The 19,534-nt window shown below is 33.8% G+C and overlaps 1 protein-coding gene across 1 annotated transcript in view; it reads left to right on the top strand.

Annotated features, from left to right (window-relative positions):
* LOC145249496 (putative ATP-dependent RNA helicase DDX49) overlaps nt 1–19,534 on the top strand; it is a 619,310-nt gene that overhangs the window by 439,781 nt on the left and 159,995 nt on the right. The window lies entirely within an intron of this gene.

The raw sequence follows: 19,534 nt of genomic DNA, 5'->3' as shown, positions 1-19,534 counted from the left end.
TTCTCAACGGCCTAAGCAATGACAGAGAAGGTGATATCATGATGAATGCCCTCAAAAGAAGATAGTGGAGGATGATGTCATAACACCAGGACAGAACTACTTGTTCTGTTGCTATGGTACCATCTTCCCAGGCATTATATTCTACTTTTCGGGGCGTTCGTCATCTGTTCTGTTGTTATGATAAAAGAAAAAAAAAACAATACAAAGATATATACTAATGCATTTTTCCAAGTTAAAAAAGAATTTTATTGTATATCATTCTTTAAACGGATCCTCACGTCCAGATTGCATTTCTGAAATTCACCAGCTGTAATTAAGCTTTAGTAGGGCGTATTCCAATTCCTGCCATAGCTGTTCATTTGAATCCAAAAAAAAAATTGGTCAGTCATCTCATAATTTTCAAGAGTCTACGATAATTTTAAATGCTTGTACAAAATAGTCTGGAAACTTATTGAAGGCACCTCGTGTGTGTGTGTGTGTGATTAGTTTTTTTGGAAAAAGAAATCCAGCAGAGTGCTCAATTAAAAGGAAAATTCGAAAAATAAGAGCGTATTTATATTTTGTATTTTGTGTACAGAAAGTTGTTAGATGAGACAAGTCATTGGTACCGTCGGTTGCAAGCCCGATAATTAGGACAGTTTTAGATATCCATATGAAGCTCTCTTCAGCCAAAACTCATGATGAGTATTGGCTGAAGAGAGCTTGATATGGATATCTAAAACGGTCCTAATTATCAGGCTTGAAACCGACGGTACCAATGACTTGTCTCATCTAACAACTTTCTGTACACAAAATATATATATATATATATTCCAGGTAGAAAGATATCCAAAAATTAGGAATAATTGAATTTCAACAGGAGTCGTTGCTAGTGCTCAATCAAAGAGAGCAAATTATATTTTTTTATTCTTTATGTAAATACAGTCGTATGTCGCTACGAGGTGCAGACCATTTCACTCCTCTTCTCGTTTTTCTCCCCTTAGTGTATTCATACCTCCCTCTATATCATTATATTATCTCCTCCTTCTTACCACTTTCTCTAACTTTTCCCTAAAACTATTCCTTTAACCCTTTCCACTTTCTTTAACGGAAACTTGATTTTTGTAATGAATTTAAACTCATAAAAACTTTAAATTTTGTTTTATGCCAGTCATGACATTTTTTTCTCTCCTCAAAATTTGGAAAGGTCTCGAACCTTTTTAATTTTTGTATTTTAATTTTTCTTCCCTGATCAAATCAGATGTGATTGAAACGGTCTGCACATCGTAGCAAGATGTGACTGTATTTACATAAAGAATATATATATATATATACGACCTGAAATGGAATACGTATATCAAATCCATTGCCAAAGTCGCTGGAAAAATGGTGGGATCCTTCTACCGCTCCAGTATATATCTCACTCCTGATGCAATTCTCTATCTATATAAAAGCCAGGTATGGCCAACGATGGGGTACTGTTGCCACATCTTGGCAGGATAAGCTGCTAGAAGCAGCTTATCCTGCCTTGACAGAGTTCAAAATAGTCTTCGTAGCTTAGTGGGGGATGCCCTTCTCTCTTCCCTGCAACCTCCTTCTCACAGAAGAGACCTGGGAGCCTGTCTCTGCTTTATTGTTATTTTCATGGACGGTGCTCGTCTGAGCTTCAATTTATGGTCCCGCCCCTCGCCAAACTTTCACAAAAAAACACTTGCCTAGCCAAAACCACTATCAATAATTTCCCACACTCTTTATCTGTGCCAACCTAAATGTAGATTCCATGAACAAAGCTTCTTTCTAAGAACTGCACACCCGTGGAACTCTCTTCCAATTGCCCGCTTTCCATCTGACTACAATCTGATTGTCTTCAAGTCCAATGTAAACAAGTTCTTAATGAATTGTCATCCTAACTAATCCAATTGACAAAATTCCCACTACTTATATTTATTACACTATAATCCCATTGACTAATGTATACCCATTAACCCTTATCCTCGAGTGGCCTCCGGGCCTTTATAAGTGGTGATTCCTGTGTAAAAACAAAAATTAAATATATATATATATATATGTGTGTGTGTGTGTGTGTGTATATATATATATATATATATATATATATAGTAAATTATAAAATGTATATGGCGATTAAGCTACACTGAATATTCCGCGTTTCATCCATTTAATCGCCATATATATTTTATAATTTACTAACTAGCTCTACCTACGTATTGAGCACTTTTGAAGTAAATACTTAAAGCTTACGCATAAATCTATACTTTCGTATATTAATTTTATGTGAGTAAATTAAGTAGTTATATATATATATGTAGTCTCTCTCTTTCTCCTTTATATATCTCTATCATATCTTAAAAGGTAAATTGCTGAATCTCAGAATAAAGGCTCCATTATTTTTTGTCGATTAAAAGCGATAGAAAATATTGCAAATTATTTTCTAATGCCAAATTGCTTAGGGCATGATTTTTGAAAAAACAAAATTAAAAAAATGTAATTATTTTCATGCACCGGAAGGGAGGGCAGTTAATTTTATAACTTCATTACAAAAAAAAAAAAGAAAAGAAAATTGTCAATTGCAGCATTTAGAAAATGATTATCGGAAAAAAAAAAAAAAAAAAAGAGAATTTTTGAAATGTATTTATTTTTCAACCCAACGCAGGGAAGAAAGGGTCGCATTATTCTGATATTTTCATTTTTAAATTGGATCCACTGCAACTGTTCCTGTATGAAGATTGCATAAATTGTGTTATGTTATCAGGGATTTATTTTATAGTCGACAAAATACTTAAAACTATACTTACAAAATATTAAATGGGTGCAGTGGCTTAAAATAATAGCAAAATGCGTAAAGAAGTGACCAATATAGCAACAATAAAAATCAGCAATAAGGACAGAAATAACCCTAACCCTAACCCTAACCCTAACCACTAGAAATAGTGATAACCTTAATCCTACAACATCGTGATAACATTGAAAACGATGGCTACAATTGGTCAGCTTTGTTTTTTTTTAAGCGAACAGCTCAACAAATATTTGTTTACATTAGATTTGGAAAACAATCATTTTGTTGTTGTTGGCTGGGAAGCAGCTCTTTGTGTTGTCTTCTACAGACGGACAGTTCCAGGAAAGTATTTTTCCTTTTGTTCCCTTCGTTTTCTTTTTGTCTCCCTTTTCCTCTTTTATAACTTGGCATGGCATATACAACGCCTAGCCTTCCAAAATGGTACTGGCCAGCCTCATTGTTGCTTAGCTTTGGTGATCTGGCGAAACCAGTGTGTCAGCATGATTGTGCCGTACAGATTGGTGTCTGGGGGAGATGCAACCCCTGAATCAAGATGGAAAGCAACAAGAAACTACCGTCTTGTCTTCCCAAGATTACCATGTCTCTACAATTTGGAGAGCTGTAGTCGCCGAAGTTATTAAAACAGCAGGCTTGCTGATCTTTTTGCCCTCCTTTCATATTTTTATCCTTTTTCTACATCTTTATCCTTTTTTCTACATCTTTATCCTTTTTTCCACGTTTTTGCCCTTTTTTCCACGTTTTATTCTTTTTTTCCATGTTTTTACCTTTTATTCCACGTTTTTGCCCTTTTTTCACATTTTTACCCTTTTTTCCACGTTTTACTCTTTTTTTCCACGTTTTACTCTTTTTTTCCACTTTTTACCTTTTATTCCACATTTTTGCCCTTTTTTCCTCGTTTTTGCCCTTTTTTTCTCGTTTTTGCCCTTTTTTCCACGTTTTTGCCCTTTTTTCCACGTTTTTGCCCTTTTTTTCTCGTTTTTGCCCTTTTTTCCACGTTTTTGCCCTTTTTTTCACATTTTTACCCTTTTTTTTCACATTTTTGCCCTTTTTTCCACATTTTTGCCCTTTTTTCACATTATATCCTCCTTTTGCACATTTTTTCTTTTTCGTCTTTCTTTTTCCATTTTAATTTTTTATTACATTTCTCGTTTCCTGTTCATCCCTTTTGTTTTATTTCTTTTCTTTATTTTATTTTCTCTAAGTTTTAAGATAGGTCGATTATTTAATTTTTGTTTTTCAGAAATGGCCATGTAGACATGAATTGATTTATATAAAACAAAAAACAAAACAAAAATTAATAAGTAGTTCCCCTTAGAAACTGACCCAGCGATGAAGATGCAACTGGTTTTGCTATTTGTTCAGCTGCCAAGAATTATGTGTCGTTTCATGAGTCTTGTTGTTAATGATTTGTGGACAGTCTACCGTTGCTATACAACTATGCATCTAAGTTACAAGGCAGATAAATTATTATCAAAGTCTTCCAGCATCCTCATCTACCAAACGAAAGTATGAATCCATTCTTAAGATACGTCGATTTTATTGAATCGTTTTATGATGAAAATGACATGTCAAATTAAAGCAGTTTCCATTCATATACTATTGTGGCTTTAGCTGTAACATTTTTTTATTAACAAGGACATCACCACTTATCAAGGCTCAGAGACCACTCGAGGATAAGGGTTAATATTGTACAGTAGTCAATCGGACTATATAGTAATCGTTAATAATGGAAATTCGGTAAATTTGTTAACGTAAGTGGAACAGCTCATCAAGAACTTGTTTACATTGGACTTGAAGACAATCAGCTTGTAGTCAGCTGGAAAGCAGGAAAACGGAAGACAGTTCCACAGGCGTGCAGTTCTAAGAAAGAAGCTTTGTTCATGGAATACGTTTAGGTTTAGGCACAGATAAAGAGAGTGGGAGGAATTATTGATAGTGTTTTTAGCTAGACGGGTGTTTCTTGTGAAAGTTTGGCAAAGCGGGGACCATAGATTGAAGCTCAGTCGAGCACTGTCCATGAAAATAATGATAAAGCAGAGACAAACTCGCAACATAAAACATATACAGCATAATCATGTTGACACACCGGAGTTAAGCAACATTAAGCATGGTCAGTACTAAAATAGGTGACCATTTTGGAATTCCAGGTGCTGTGTGTGCTCTCTGCTTATCTCGGCATCTTTTCCAGTCGATCTGGATTTCTTTTTGACACTAGACTCGAGCAGTGCTGATTCAGGAGAGGTGTGGCTGGAGATTGTGCAACTCTTGCCTCATGATTTCACATGACTATCCATTCAATTTACAAGGCAGATAAGTTATCATCAGATTCTTCCAGTATCCCCGTTTACTAAAAAGTATCTCTATATTAATACAATAGCGTCGTGTGTGTTATTTTCTGTGTCACGCTTACATCCGAGTCTTTTAATTGTTATGGACTTCCATCTCTTGTAATAAATAATTTTACCAAGAATTCTTCATAAGTTTTGATTATATATGTATATATATTTTTCATAAGTTTTGGTCTCGCTTTCAATTAAACCTGATGCACCCAAGTCATATGGATATATATCTTTTGGAAATCACAACATATATAAAAATATATATAAATCGATAGAACATTAACTCTATAATAATATATACGAAATCTGCAAGAATTAAAATATCATATTTAAGCGTACTTCACGACCCGTGCATCCCTGCTAGCTTAGATAAATACTTTTGCAGTTTTAACAAAAGAGCTACAATAATATCAGAGCTTCTCTATTTACACTGAACATCTACAGAATGCCAACATCAATATATTATATATGAATAAGTCCGCTGTGGAATATCCACAGGTCCCGCTAGTGGATCCATTCTTAAGATATGTCGGTTTTATTGAATCATTTTATGATGAAAATCACATTTAAAATTAAATCATCTTCTAGTAAACTAGCTGTAAAATGCTTGTTAATCATTATTCAATGGTCTCTTTACATTTTAACAGTCGGACCCAACGCGTTGTCTGATACAGTCGCAAAGAAACAAACAAAAGGAAGAATTTCGACTCAGCGTTTTCAGATGAAATGAAATACATTTATTCATGGTTCTCCCAAAATAACACGTTGCCTCTCGTTTTTATCCTGGCCCCCACCAAAGTCAACAGAGATTAGACCGTTTATATAATGATCCGGTTCTTGTGAATTTTGGGGTGGGAATTTATTTCTGTGCAGTTCTAGAAGGTCCCACCCTCCCAGGCTTTGCCTTCTCTCTTTAAGAAGAGATTAGTTTATTGCTAATCGCCTGAGGGGCCCTTACTGGGGAACACCGGTGGGGCTACCCAGCACTTTTTGCAGGTTAAAGGAGGGGCTTGGCTAAAGTTTAATTAGATTCATTTACCAATCCTAAAAGACCTACGAGTGGTTTGGTGTTCTTGCTTAAGTTTTTAAGCTTAAATCCTATTTTACTGCATCTGTTTTCTATCTTTAGTTCAGTTGCCATTTTTTTTTTTTTTTTATGGATCTAGTTGGATCCTTTAGGATTTTGTATTTGAGAGCTTTACTATCAGGTTAGAACGAAAGTAATGTTGTTTTTGTTCAACACATTTATTTCATCTGAAACATTTACATAACAGCATTTCATCTGAAACGGACTTCGACTGATTCTATGCTCCCACAACAACACGGCAAAAAAAAAGAAAAAAAAAAAGAAAGAAATACTGAAGATGAAGTATATCTTTGAAATATATTTATGAATTTCAATATAAATTTCAAACAAAATAAATATTTGTTTATTTTGTAATGTGTTGTTTTGGCTTCAAACGTATCTAATACGTAATTATTTTATTCAAATTCAGATCATTTTTAGTTGGCCGTTATTTTCATAAATTTTATTGCTAAAGTGATTGTGCATGAACTGAAAAGATGGTAGTCAGATGGAGCAATATCAGGTGAATAAGACGGATGAGGCAAAACTTCCTAATTGGAACTCCTGACCTTTTCCTGAATTACTCTTGCTGTGTGAGGTCTCGCGTTATTATTCTGAAGTATTACAATCTTCTTATTGAATAATACTGATTGTTTTTTGATGGAGCAGATCTTAGATCATCCAGCTGTGAACAATATTTTACTGCTGTGATGGTTTGCTTACGTTGGTAACTCATAACGTTCCACCATAAAGAGAGCATGACCTTCTTTGGGTGTAATCCTTGATTTGGAAGAGGCTGTGGACTTTGGTTTCAGTCTAACCATTGTCTTTTGTGTTGAATATTCTTGTATTTTTCATCTCCAGTCATAATTCTTTGCAAAAATGGTTCTCCACGGTTCTTAGAAAGCAAAGATATGCAAACAATTAATCTTTGATTTTGTTAAGCTTCGGTCAAGTCGTGGGGAACTTAGTGTCCAAGTTTAAAAATTTTTCTTAACTTGTGAAGACATGAAATGATTGTGGTATGGGTTGTATGGAATTGTGAGCTAATTCTCTTCTAGTTAACTTTCGATTGACCTCCACAGCGTCTTTAATGGCGTCTTCATCAAATGAATGTCGCCGCTCTGACAGGTTAAGGGCTCCAGAAGAAAATTTTGCAAACCACCATTGACATTTTTGGTCATTCAGAACACTCATCCCATAGTTCCAATATTCTTTATGACTTCTGCAGCTGAGTTTGCTTTTTTTGGAATTCATAAAGCATGCAACAACGTCTCAGATGCTTCACAGTAATGTCCATTTTTTTTTTTTACGGCTGAGACAGTTAAACTTAATATTTTCCAGCTAATTACCATACCTGAAAGGCAAAGCAAGATATTAAAACACCAATTCATCAAAAAGTCTACAACTGTATGCAACTTAGGATGCTGCAAACTGATGAAGTAAAAAAAGAAAAAAAAAAAAAACTACATTACTTTTTTTATTAACCTAATAAAAGCTGTGGTACATTTTTTGTTGATTTTTTTTTTTTTTTTTTTTTTTTTTTTTTTTTACACGGTGGTCACCACTTATCAAGGCCCGGAAGCCACACAGCGATAAGGGTTATTGCAAGTACAGTACGTTAGTGTGGAGATTTAATGAAGTGTTTACTTAAGGGGGCGATTCATTAGGAATTTGTTTACGTTGGACTTGAAGACATCCACATTGTAGTCAGGTGGGAAGCAGGCAGACAGAACAGAGTTCCACAGGCGTGCAGTTCTAAGAAAGAAGCTTTGTTCATTCCTGAATTTCCAGACCTCCTCTTTCTAGTTTTCGCTTAGCGATTATATTCTTTATAAACAGTCTTTTGGGATACTCCAATCATCGTTGAAATCTTTGATGCGATGAGTGCATTCAGCAAATCCCACATTCTTTGATGTTTGCTTTACCGATTACTCATACGAACAAAAGTTTCTAAAAACGTAAAGATAATTGTGTTAGGGACGATTATGAAATCGATATATGCTCTGCTTCAAAAACAATTCAATTCACTTAGTGACTACAGAAATATAAAAAAAAAACACTCAATATAAACATTCATTGTAAATTTTGCTTCCCTACTTTGTATAATGTGCACATATAAAGAGGATTGGCCCCCTGGGAATTTGTAAACTATGTGTATGACTAAGTTTACTGAATATGTTAATTTGATTTATGCTTGAAATTTCTTTCTTTCGCATGTTAATTAGTGGTGGACTAGAGGTTGAATATCAGTCAGCGGAATAAAAGGTAACATTTTAATTGGGTTCCAGTTCTTCGACCAGAAGTAATTATCATTTCCTCACTGAACATTGTACAAGCATGAAACATTACTGTTTGTAGGGAAAAATAATAAATATTTATAATAAAAACATTGTGTGTATGTATACATATACACACACAAACACATATATATAGTAATAATTATAAAACACATACACACACACACATATATGTGTGTATGCATATATATATATATATATGTATGTATATGTGTATGTATATATATATATATATATATATATATATATATATATATATATATATATATACTAGCATTTCAGCCTGGCGTTGCCCGGGTGCTTGGAGGTGTATGTTGAGCAAAAAAAAGAAAAAAAAGCGGTCAATTTTTTAAAAACTTTCATCCCTATTATGACCCCTTAACATTTATTGTTTTGGGCTCAAATCAATTTAAGTTAGATCCATGTCCAAGGAACCTATATCTAAAATTTCAAATGTTTAGACGCAAAATTGTTGGAGGAGTTTGGTAGAGTTCTCAAAGGTCAAATCGTTGAACTTTGACCTCTTAACAGCCAAATTTCTGGCTGAAAACCGACCCCATAGATTTTCCCAAATCTCAGTACCCCGTATATCAAATTTCGAGTCTGTAGACTTAAAATTGACAGAGTTATTGCATCGGGAAATGTACACAGACATACACACACACGCACACACATACGTTCACTTTTATTTATATATATATATATATATATATATATATATATATATATATATACTACCATGGGCGCCCAGCGTTGCCCGGGTGTTTGGATGTGTATGTTGAGCAAAATAAAATAAATGATAGTAGGAAGGCAGGCTCGAATCCGTACCGCAAAGGAGGAAAAGAACGGGGTAAAACCTAACGTTCATGCTGTTACGACCACCGCCAAACCAGAAGCGGCATTTTTTAAAATTAAGGCTAGACAATCTAAAGGAGAGGATAACTTTCAAAAATATTGGCGCAAAAAAGTGACCCCCCACCCCTGTAGAAAAGTGCCTAGTTGAAGGGGAAGGTATTAATGTTTTTAGCCAATTTTTCGATATTTGTCGTATAAAAGGTCGAACTTTAAAACGATACTGATCTTGGAAAAATCCGTCCCCTCTATTGAAAGTTTAAGGCAGACATGCAAACAGACATACATACATACATTTATATATTGGTAACTAAAACTTTTCAACCCAAACTGATGAAAAACCTTGCCCTATCTCTGAATACCCTTTATGTAAAATTTAAAATATTTAGACCAGAAATTGTCAGAGTTCAATTTTTTTTTAACTTTGACCCCTATTATGACCCCTTAAAATTTATTGTTTTGAGCTCAAGTTAGATCCATGTCCAAGGAACCTATATCTAAAATTTCAAGTGTGTAGACCCAAAATTGTCGGAAGAGTTTGGTAGAGTTCTCAAAGGTCAAATCGTTGAACTTTGACCCCTTAATCGCCAAATTTCTGGCCAAAAATGGATCACATCGATTTTCCTAACTCTCAGTACCCTGTTTATCAAATTTCGAGTCTGTAGACTAAAAATTGACAGTTATTGCGTACGGAAATATACACAGATACAGACACTTTCACTTTTATATATATATATATATATATATATATATATATATATATATATATATATATATATATTTTATTATAATAATTATAAAACTCTGTGGACCGTCCAAGCATACTTGCTCGCTTACATCTTGTAATAAATAATTTTGCCAAGGATTCTTCACGAGTTTTGATTTCAGTTTCGATTCTAGCTGAAGGCACTACCGTCATTTTTTTTCTTTACTTTTACTTTTTTTACTATTATATATTGGGTACAATATAATATATAATAATCGATACAGAATTGACACTATAATAATATGAAATCTGCATGAATTAAAATATTATATTTAAGCATATTTTTTAACTGGGCAAGGCTGGGCGCCTCTGCTAATATATATATATATATATATATATATATGCCCGTTTCATTGAAGAGCAGAGACAACTCTTGTTTGTTTCTCTTAGAATCCATTTTCTTTTTGGCGGACTAGTTTCCGAACATTCTGTTCAAGTGTAAAAAGAGTCATTGGCATGACTCGAACCAGCACCTCTGGTCGATTAACATGTCACCTATCTTTACCGAATAGCTCCATTTATCAGCACCTCACACCACACGATATCCCGAAAACTACATTTATAGACATAAAAAACATTGCCATATTAGCTGGCTCACACTGTGATGTACTCCTCTTGATTGTTGATGCCTTGTTAATCCGTATTAAAAAACAACAACCATTAACCAGGCTCAATACGAAACGGATGGTATGCTTAAATGCTTTTAAGTATTTTAAATGTTGTAAACGATTTTAATCGTCTTTCCATTCAACTCACTCTTTCATTTTTTTATTTTTTATTATTTTTTTATCACTCGCCTGAGGACGACCTATGGAGGTTGAAAACGTTCGTGAATACGACAAATTTCTTTTTACACTCAAACAGAATGTTCGGAAGCTAGTCTGCCAAAAAGAAAAAAATGGATTGTAAGAGAAACAAACAAGGGTTGTCTCTGCTCTTCAATGAAACGTGCATAAATGAAAAAATGCTGCCCAAGTATACTAATATATATATATATATATATTGTTTGTATATATATTTTGTTTGTTTTTATATATATATATATATATATATATATATATATATATATATTGTTTGTTTTTTTACATATCCAACATTTTTTCACTTTTTTATTTGGAAATTTATAACAAGAAATTGCGGTTTCACTTAATGCCTTAACTAGCAAATTCTAGCATTGCTACAAATATAATTTGTTGATTTCATTATGTCCTCTGATGAGAAGAATAACAAGAATAGCATTCTTTGGAACTCAGCGGAATAAGGACTTTGTGAATTGTTTTTTTTTTATATTCCGTCGAACAATAAATTTTGCTTTTAAAGTTCAACTTACAGTTTTAATTTTCTTTCTCTTATATATATATAAACAATCAGTAAAGTTTAGAAGCCAAAAGATTCTGAAAACTTAAGAGTAAATATTAATAGCTATATAAGTAATCCCAACCAAATAAAAAAGCTCAATACAACCAAGATAGGAAATAGAGCTTGTTATAGAAGAATAAAAATTAAAGACTGTAAAATATATTAAAATATTCAGTTGTAATATTCATTTGCTAATATCTTTACTCTGAGAAGAACGCATTTCTTTGAAACTCTGTGGATTAAGGAAATTTCAATACATCTTATTTGAGTATCCTGTCGAACAATGAATTCATGTATAATATATTTTTAAAGTCTTAAATTTCTATGCTTATATGTATATACAGAGTGGAACGATGAATTTGTCGCCCTACAGAAAACAACACTACAGCTTTATTTGAAAGTTTTTATTTTAGATAACTCGATTATGTAGTAGAGCTGACATCTATTCAATGTAGCCTCTTTCAACCTCAATCGCCGCCTTGATACAGGTCCAGGACTGGGAGCATGCTTTTTCCACAAGCGCCAGCGGGAACTCTATGAATACCCATGGATGGTAGCAATCAGGCTGGCTTTGGTGTTGTGGGAGGTCATGTTAGTGATATTCTCGACGTATGACTAAACGAAGTAGTCCAGCAAGTTCAGGTCGGGAGAGGAAGGGGGTAGCAGTGAGAGAAGGGTATTAGCACTTCTTCTGAAGCCAAGCCTTGGTCTCTTTGGACTTGTGGACTGACGCAGAATCCTGCTGCAACACCCAAGGAGATCAATCACGCTCTTCATCACATCCAGGTACACTTTGGTGTTGACTTTCAAGCCGACTTCAAAGATGTGAGGTGGCATGATGTGGCTCTCACTTGAAACCACACCAAAGATCATAACCGTGGCCAGAAACTGTTAAGCTGTGCTCTTAAGAGTTGAACCATTTGAATTTGCATTTTGAGGGTGCTGGCAATGGTCCTGTTGTCATAACTTGGATTCGTAGAGAACATGAGTTGTACAGCGCGGTACATCTCCAATCTCGCTCGTAGAATATTGTCACTTTCAGAAATGATAGAAGGCTGCTATTGGCCTTGGGATTTGTACACAACTACCCAACTATTAGATTGTCTGCAAAAAAAAAGAGAAAAGAAAGCCGGTTTTCATCAAACGGAAATGGAATTATGTCGTCTTTTCTAGGGCGACAATTTTATCGTTCCACCACAAATTATGACATAGATTTTTCAATATTCAGAAAAAAAAAAAAAGAAGAAAAAAAAAGCAACTTAAGCCTGACAGAGGCGGAAAAGAAATGCAAGGTACGTGAATTAATTTTGGAGAAAGATACGATTAAAGACAAACATTGTGCTGATGTTGTTACTTCCGCCTGTCATGGCTTATTTGTAAAAAGCAATGAAAGCCAATGTCTGTGTCAAACTTTAAACAACTACTTAAAGGCTCAGCACATATGACTAAGTGTTTCCACAAGGATAAACAGATATTGCCGAAAAACAATGGCGTCTATGAAACGTAACGTTTACCAGTTTCCTGACTACTAGAAAAACTAACCAGGAAGATTAAAAACAATATAGCCCGACAGATATATATATATATTATTGTTTCAAGGGATAAGAATTACCCGTCCATATGTTAGATGATTCAAGTTAAAATTTTTATTTTAACTTGAACCATCTGACGATATGGACTGATAATTTTTATCCTATTTATTGAAACAATTCGTAATGAATTAAGTTAATACATTTGAGGTTGTAATAATTAAAAACATATTTGGCTCTACTAACGTATTGAGCACTTTTTATCCTTGTTTTTTTACCACATACTTTATATATATATATATATATATATATATATATATAGCCGGTTTTCATCAAACGGAAATGGAATTATGTGTGGATGTATATATATATATATATATATATATATATATATATATATATATATATATATATATATACACACACACACACACACCTAGAAAGAAGAAAGAAACTGACAAAAAAGATTTTTTTTTTAAAGATAGCAAATAAAATAAAAACATGCTTCTAAACTGATGGAAGAATAGACTTGATAAGATGTATAAATAAAGACCTGGTCAGAGATATGTCAGTTCAGAGGTGACTATCTAAAGCCGTTCAACACATACCAGCATTATATATATATTGTTATTCTTATTTTTTTGGAATCCTTTGAGATGAGGCGTCATAATTTGTGTATTCATACTTTTGCGGACTGATATCCTCATCTTCATGGTTGTTGTTTCTCCACGTTTCAGCCAACTTATCCTCTGGCCTTCTTCAGGTGATTAACCACGACGGGATAAGAATGCTGAGTCATGTAACTATATCCCCAGTAATTACTGCCTTCCATAGTTGTTGTTGCCTCACCACGTTTTTTGTTCAACTAATCCTCTGTCTTGCTTTGGATAGGATGGAAACTGCTATCTTCAGACAATGCTCATCTGGAACTGTAGAAACTCAACGGTTCTATCCACTGTGCCACAGGCCCTGAAGAGCAATCAAGGTTGGATTTTAAGGTCTTATAAATCCAATTTTGTGTTTTTATCTGATCTTCCATTGTCGGGTTCGTACTGAATGGTATTATATATTATTGTTATTTTTATTTTTTTGGAATCCTTTGAGATGGAGTATCAGAATTTGTGTAATCATTATTTTTATAGTTGTTGTTTCACAGCTAATAAAAATAACAATAATATATATTATTTGGTATGGACCTGACAATGGAAGACCAGAGAAGAACATAAAATTGGATTTATAAATCCAACACTTACCGCCTTTCTGGGCCTGTGACGCAGTGAATAGAGGCGTTGAGGTTTCAATTCTACCCAAAGACGGCCAGAGGATTAGTTGGCCAAAAACGTGGTGAGACAACAATGATTATGGAAGGCAGTAATTTCTGTGGATTTAATTACACGACTCAGCATTCCTATTCCATTGTGGTTAACCACCTGAAGAAGGTCAGAGGATGAGTTGGCCGAAATGTGGTGAAAGAACAACTATGTAGATGAAGATAACAGTCCACAACAAAAAAATCCAAGTGTAGAATCTATGATGGAAAAAAGAATTGTAATTTTATTTTTGAATGAATAATTAAAAATTCAGTATCTGCTCTTTCCTCATCAGTCAGAGAACAAATCCTTTTCGACTGAGGTAATTCTTGCCTATCACAATCTTCATTTTTACCTCATAAAATCGACCTTGTGTTTTACTTTGGCCTACTCTATCTACACCATTATTTAATTGTTTTTTATTTATTTAATAATGTTAAATGAATTTCCATCTAAAATATAAATGATTTTATTTTATTATTACTTCATTATTTAATTGTTTGTTTTTTATTTAATAATGTTAAATGAATCGCTATCTACAATATAAATGGTTTTTATTTATTTTTTTCTTACTAAAATATAGTTTAAGTACAGTAAGTTGTTTGGAAAGATTGTCGAAAACAATTTAGGTGATTAACATAGGATTTCACCTATATTTAAATAATTTATGATAAAAAAATGGAAGAGTTAAATTAAACGGCTTTAAGTAACTTTGAAATTTAATGAAAAAAAATCAATTACGTAAAGGGGTCAAATACACACAGACAGAAAATAATATCAAATAATTTAACCCTTTTCATCTTTTATCAAAAATTATTTCATTTCTATTTCAGTCATCGAAATTGGTTCACAAACAACTTATTTTTCTTAAACTATATTTTAGTAAAAAAAATCCAAAACCATTCTATGAAAGCCTGATAGACCCCATTATTTTTTTGTACCACACCTGTTCAAGCTGAAACACGCTTATCACAATATTCTTATATGGATCTATATTAAAAACAAACTTTTGTTATACTTTGTGACATATTTCCATTCTATGGAGGTCAGGTGCGAACGCAGACCCCATACTTCTATTATACCATTTGTCATCAAACTGAAACATACTTATCAAAGTATTCTTATGCAGATAGATATCAAGTCCTTTTAAAGTTTGTGGCATATTTCCATATTGTGGAGGCCAGGTATGAGCGCAGAGCCCCCCCCCCCCCCCACCTGATTTTATTATACCATCCCTGTTCAAACTGAAATATACTTATCAAATTATGCATGCATATCTATATCAAAAACCCTTGTAAAAGTACCTCTTTAGTTTCTTATTTCCATTTGTTGGAGACTGGGCACGTACGCAGACCCCACAATTTTAGTAAACCATGCCTGTTTAAAATGTAACATACCCATTTTTTCTCCTTGATACCTCTTCTATCATTGTGTCTGGTCAGTTTATTATAATAGTAGACCATATAGAAGCTTATTCGTGTACAGACACACACATACAGATGTTCAGCTTTATATATATATATATATATATATATATATATATATATATATATATATAGTAGAAATAGTAATTAATAAAAACCTGAAGAAAGTGTTCAATACTATTGTAGAGCAAATATGCGTTTTATTTTTTATTACCGTGTAGCCGAAACAATAATGTAACTTAACAGAAAAATGTGGTAATAAAAAATAAAACGTGTATATATATATATATATATGACAAGTGTTTTTCATGAAAATCAGGCCTGGGGCAACCATAGATTGGAGTTCAGACGAGCACAGACAGGCTTGCAACATCTCTTCTGTGGGAAAGAGGTTGCAGAGAAGAGAAAAGGGCATCCTCCACTAGGCTACAAAGTCTATTTTGAACTCTGTCAAGGTAGGATAAGATTTTTTTTAGCAGCTCCTGCCTAGATGTGGCAGCAGTACTCCATCCTTGGATGTACTTGGCTTTTATGCAGGTAGAGAATTGCATCAGCAGTGAGATATTTACTGGAGCAGTAGAAGGATCCCACCATTTTTCCTGCAGCTTTGGCAACAGATTTGATGTACGTGTTCCATCACAGATCAGGAGTAACGGTCAGACCCAGAAGCTTGTCAAAACATAGAGCCTCTCGCAAGATGAGAGCCATTTATTTCAATTGATGTCAGACGAGGTCAGAGCATTGTATCAAATTCCTTTAATACCTTCTAACATGCCTTTTGAGTTCAGACACATTCAGTTTCTCATACTTTTGCAATGTCTATCAAAAGTCACAAGATCAGAGATTAAAAGTCGCTGGTTTAAATGTAGAAGATTGTTTTTAACAAAGACAACTATATATCAGTGCTTCTAGAGTAAAGAGCAAGAACAACCTTTTCATATTCACTCATAATGGTAAAACTAAAAACATTATCTATAAGGAATTTTTTTTCCTGAGAAATTGTGGATGATGTGGATGATGGTGGGATCCTTCTACCGCTCCAGAAGATATCTCACTACTGATGCAATTCTCTATCTATATAAAAGCCAAGTACGTCCAAGGATGGAATACTGTTGTCATATCTGGGCAGGAGCTACTAAAAACAGCCTGTCCTGCTTTGACAGAGTACAAAATAGACTCCGTAGCTTAGTGGGGGATGCCCTTTTCTCTACCCTGCAACCTCTCTCCCACAGAAGAGACGTTGCGAGCCTGTCCTTGTTTTATCGTTATTTCCATGGCAGATGCTCGTATGAACTCCAATCTCTGGTCCCCCCCCTCGCCAATCTTTCACGAAAAACACCCGTCTAGCTGAATCCACTGTGAAAAATTTCCCCCACTCTATATCTGTGCCTAAATCAAAACGCGGATTCCATGAACAAAGCTTCTTTCTTAGAACTGCACGCCTGTGGAACTCTGTTCCGTCTGCCTGCTTCCCTCCGGACTACAACTTGGATGTCTTCAAGTCCAATGTTAACAAATTCCTAATGAACCGCCCCCTTAAGTAAACACTTCAGCAAATCTCCTCACTAACTTAATGTACTTGCAATAACCCTTATCCCTGAGTGGCTTCCGGGCCTTGATAAGTGGTGATCACTGTGTAAAAAAAAAAAAAAAAAAAAAATTAATAAACTAATAAGTGAACATTGTTCGCAAGTCGTTTATGGCCCAGCTCCTGAATCAAGGAAAATGATTTTACAAATGGGATTCTCAAAAGTGTAACAGAATTTCGAGATTATCTTCTATATCTTTGTAGGAAGCTTCCGAAATTGATTTAATGAGATAAATGCTCCCCCCGCCCTCTTTTTTGAACAATTCAAAAGCTGCATATATTTTTTCTGGTGGTAACTAAATAAATATATATTTGAGTAATTGTTTAGATTTTTGGTGTATCTCCTATATCCTTTTGCTTTGGGGATTGCGTGACAATCTTGTATGCAATTCTATAGTTCTATACTTTACAGCTTGATAATTTCTAATTTAAAGCATTTACTTTTGATTTCTTAATTTTGTTTATTGAAACGTATCGCATAAAGTTGAGATTGCACTAGGAATTCCCCATAAGTGGGAGCAATTCCCCACAGTTAGAGGAACTCTCGTTTCACATAATACCAACACTTTCAAGTTACTTCTGATATGTTTAATATTATGTTGTTTTACGTGCTCTTTGCAATCGAGAAATTGAAATGAGTCAATGGATGCAGATAATAAAATTTCCTTTTTTTTGCTTTTCTAAAAATTTTGTTGATTTTGTTGGTCACTCTTAGCTACTAAGGGCAACAAATTTGATAAAAAAAATATATATATTTCCGCAATGTGTTACTTTTCTTTTTATCATACTAGCATTTCAGCCCGGCGTTGCCCGAGTGTTTGGAGGTGTATTTTGAGCAAAAAAAAAAAAAAAAAAAGCGGTAAATCTTTTAAACTTTGATCCCTATTATGACCCCTTAACATTTATTGTTTTGGGCTCAAATAAATTTATTAAGTTAGATCCATGTCCAAGGAACCTATATCTAAAATTTCAAGTGTTTAGACACAAAATTGTCGGAGGAGTTTGGTAGAGTTCTCAAAGGTCAAATCGTTAAACTTTGACCCCTTAACAGCCAAATTTCTGGCCGAAAACCAATCACAAATATTTCCCCAAATCTCAGTACCCTGTATATCAAATTTCGAGTCTGTAGACTTAAAATTGACAGTGTTATTGCATAAAGAAATGTACACAGACACACACACAGACACGTTCACTTTTATAGGTATATAGATTTTGCTTTGGTTTCGATACCCCAAAATTTGAAATTATCTCTTTAGACACACACCTCTTTTCATAACGTTTCATACTATTAGAAATCAGAGTCCATTTTATGTAAGCATTTTGAACCCAGTCAACGACAGGTACTTCTGCTAGTGTGCATATATATATATATATATATATATATATATATATATATATATATATATATATATAAATTTTCTTTTCTTAATTTTCTTATCAAGTATCAGATTTGTTTACCTGGTAATGGGTTTTCCTTTGCTAGATTTATTGTCGAAGTAACCGTTGCTTTCAATAGCGCCAACACTCAATTTTTTTCTGACTCTATTAAAACTCTTTAGCTGTTTTTAGAGCCCGATAGGGAATTTTTATTTGGAGTTGATATTTTCATCATTTTTTTTTTTTTTTTTTTTTTTTTTTTTTTTTCGTTTTACATTTACGAAGATGATGGGCCATGTTTTACATTGCATTCGGTTCTAAGCATTTTCTCGCCTAACTTCCTTTGCATCTCAAATAGGCGCAGAGGGTGAAGGGGGGGGGGGGCTCATTGTCATCGCTGTGCTCCGAGGGATCATTAGACCTGATAATAGTCCTTTAGAAAAAGGCAGACGTGTTCACTGGAAAGTTAGCGTCTGTGGATACATTTGCGAATTGTGTGTCCTCTTTGCAGTTTCCTTGAATAATTGACAATGTTTGGCAAAATCGACAGGTTTTCTATATCCTTTGCTTTGTATGCATTCAATGTGTGTATATATATATATATATATATATATATATATATATATATATATATATATATATATTCAACATTACACATGCTCACATATGCAAAAATACATACTAACTTTGTTTGAAAGGACATAACAAATAGTGTGTATAATATATATATATATATATTATTATTATTATTATTTGGGGTAAACATACATATGGTCGCTACAAATAGCCATCTGTTTCAGTCAAAGAGACTTCATCAGGCGACCTGGAAC

Source organism: Euprymna scolopes, chromosome 28 (assembly GCF_053919585.1).
Source record: "Euprymna scolopes isolate OS-2025 chromosome 28, ASM5391958v1, whole genome shotgun sequence".
NCBI lineage: Eukaryota > Metazoa > Mollusca > Cephalopoda > Sepiida > Sepiolidae > Euprymna > Euprymna scolopes.
Note: the sequence above shows the minus strand (reverse complement) of the source record. Positions and strands in the feature narration are given on the sequence as shown.